A 3,267-nucleotide genomic window follows, 5' to 3' on the forward strand; every position below is an offset into this window, starting at 1 on the left:
GAAATTGGAACATTAATGCATTGTTGGTGGGATTGTGAACTGATCCAACCATTCTGGAGAGCAATTTGGAACTATTCCCAAAGAGTTATAAACCTGTGAATACCCTCTGATCCAGCAATACTAGTACTAGGTTTGTAACCCAAAGAGATCATAAAAAAATGGAAAAAGGACCCACATGTACCAAGATATTTATAGTAGCTCTTTTTGTGGTGGGAAATTATTGGAAATTGTTGGGGTGCGTATCAATTGGAGAATAGCTGAACAAGTTGTTTTATATGAACATATTGAAATAGTACTGTGCCATATGATGAGCAGGCTGATTTCAGAAAAACCTGGAAATACTTACATGAACTGATCCTGAATGAAGTGAGCAGAACCAGGAGAACATTGTACATAGGAACAGAAACATTGCACAATGATCAACTATGAAAGAATAAGCTCTTTAGCAATACAATGATCTAAGACAATTCCAAAAGTCTCATGATGGGAAATGCTATCCACATCAACAGAAAGAACTATGGAGTCTGAATGCAGATCAAAGCTTACTATTTTGTTTTTTTTTTCTTTCTCATGGTTTCTCTCTTTTGTTCTGATTCTTCTTTGACTACACGACTAATATGGAAACATGCTTAATATGGTTGTATATGTATAACTTGTATCAGATTACCTGCCATCTTGGGGAGGAATGAAGGGAGGGAAGGAGGGAGAAAAAAAATTGGAACTAAAACCTTATAAAAATGAATGTTGAAAACTATATCTATATGTATTTGGAAAAAACAAAATACCATTAAGTGGGAAAAAAAAGAAAAGAGTTATGGGGTGTTTCCCTTCAGCCATGAAGAGCGGGTTCATTGCTACAGTGGTGGCAGTGTTAGCAATACCCCTTCAGAAAGTTATACCTCTGGGGAGACTGAAAAAATGACAAAGAATAAGGAATAAGTAGACAGGTATAAGACTTTATTTTTTAAACTTGGATGCTCATTCAAGTGGCTCAAGCAGTAAAGGAATAAAAACCCAAAGAAAATGTCATTTCTTATCTCCACCCCTGACTTACTTCAGTAAGGAGGGAGGGAGCAAATAAATATTTATTAAGCACCTGTTTAATAAATGCTGGGTACTTTACAAATATTTGTTCCGCACAACAACCCTGCAAAGTGGGTGCTATTGTTATACTGATTTTATAGTTGAGGAAATTGATACAGACAGATATTAAATGACTTGATGAGGGTCACACAGCTAGAAAATGTCTGAGACTGGCTCTGAACTCAGATCTTCCTGGCTTTCAGAGCCATCTAGATACCTCTTGTTCTTGTTCAGTCGTAAGTGACTCTTTGTGACCCCATGGACCATAGCATACCAATACCATCCATGAAGTTTTCTTCAGAAAGGAACTGGAGAAGGTCATTTACTTCTCCTGTGGATTAAGGTAAACAGAGGTTAAGTGACTTTCACATGGTCACACAGCTAGTAAGTGTCTGATGCATGATTTGAACTCAGATCTTCCTGACTCCAGGTCTAGCACTCTATCCATTGAGTCATCTAGCTACCTCTTAGATACTTCTAGGTGAGTGCAATTGAAGCCCATTTCTGTGTGTGTGTGTGTGTGTGTATGTGTGTGTGTGTGTTTCATTCCATTAAAAAGTATATCTAACTGATATAATGTTCTTATATATATCTGAGGCTTATCCTATCCATTACATTTCCTTACACCCCTTTGTAGCATAAAGGCCCAGGACAGGTGTGGGAGCAATGTGGGAGACTTTGACCTTCCGTAGGGTAAACCTGAAATCCCAACCCTCAGCCCTTTCTCTCTCTGACTGGGAGCATAATTATGAACCACTTATGTTTCAACACTATACTATCAAGGGCACAATTGCCACACATGTCAAATCTGCCTTATTGGACTATAAGCTAAAACATTTTCCAAAAACTAGTGTTACAATAGCTTTCCTGCTTACTCTGTCTTCTGCATTACCCTGCCTCTCACCCTTTACTTCCCAATACAGGTACAGTGAGGGTATACCTACTGTAAGTTGACTTTAAATGTACACAGTGACAAAGAAACCAAGAAAGAAGGGTATAAGATGGGAGAAAGAAGAGGAGAGATGCTGGAAATAAGGCAGTGAGTACATTACTGCCAACATTTATGTAATCATTTTTTCATTCGTTACCTAATCTTTCTATTATCTGTTTCCAAGGAGAACAGCTTTTCTATTTCAAGTGGTATAAACAGCAAACATCTAACATACTTCATCACTCATTCAATTATTATGCTCTTAGGAAGTACTTGGAATGTTTATTTGGAGCTTGGACATATGGTATTCTCCTCATTTCCCATCAGTTATACTACTTTTGGACTTCTCTGTAATGCCCCTGCTCTGTTACCTATGCTCCCTCTCCCCTCCTTTTCAGATTCCTTTTGTGTGTTGTCTTCTCCCATTAGATTTAAGCTTCTTGAGAGCAAGGACTATATTTTTTGACATATATTTGTATTTCCTGTGCATAGGACATAGTAGGTACTTAAAAAATATTTATTAACTGATCAATTGAGCATCCTCTCGGTATATTCAACTAATTCCTTTATTGAACTCTAAGTCTTAGCCACTCCTGCTGCCTTCATGGGTATATCTTCCATTCCTAGACAAATAACATTGATCTGTATGGTAAGACATTCTCATTTCCTCAGAAGAGCATAGGATGAGGATTTTGTAGAGACATGGAACTATTCAAAAGATATTTGGTTTATAAAAAATTTAGAGAAAAAAGAAATCTAATGTTATTCTTAGCTCATGTTTCTAGCCTAAAGTCATACTATCTATTCATTTATAGTATTAACTTGCAATTCTGTTTTATATATTAAAAATTATTTTTTCACAAATTTAATGAATTAGGGCAAATAACAATTTTATCAATTTTGCAAATGAGGAAACTGAGATCCAGTGATGATCTACCCACATTTATATTGTAAGTAAAAGGCAGACCTGAGCCTCATAGTCAAGTCTTTGGAAAATAAATCCAGTGTTTTTTTCCACTTTCCACATAGTCTACCTATATTTTCATTCAAAAATTTCAAGGGCTCAAAAATCCACAACTCCCTTAAATAAGTTTTTCCATCATTCACCACACTTGGAGTTGCTATAATAACTTTCTTTATTTCCTTCTTTCCTTCCTTCCTTTCTTCCTACCTTCCTTCCTTTCTTTCTCTCTTCCTTTCTTTCTCTCTTTCTTTCTTTCTTTCTTTCTTTCTTTCTTTCTTTCTTTCTTTCT

This window comes from Vombatus ursinus, unplaced genomic scaffold, assembly GCF_900497805.2.
Source record: "Vombatus ursinus unplaced genomic scaffold, bare-nosed wombat genome assembly UNPS02014779.1, whole genome shotgun sequence".
In the NCBI taxonomy this organism is placed as follows: Eukaryota; Metazoa; Chordata; class Mammalia; order Diprotodontia; family Vombatidae; genus Vombatus; species Vombatus ursinus.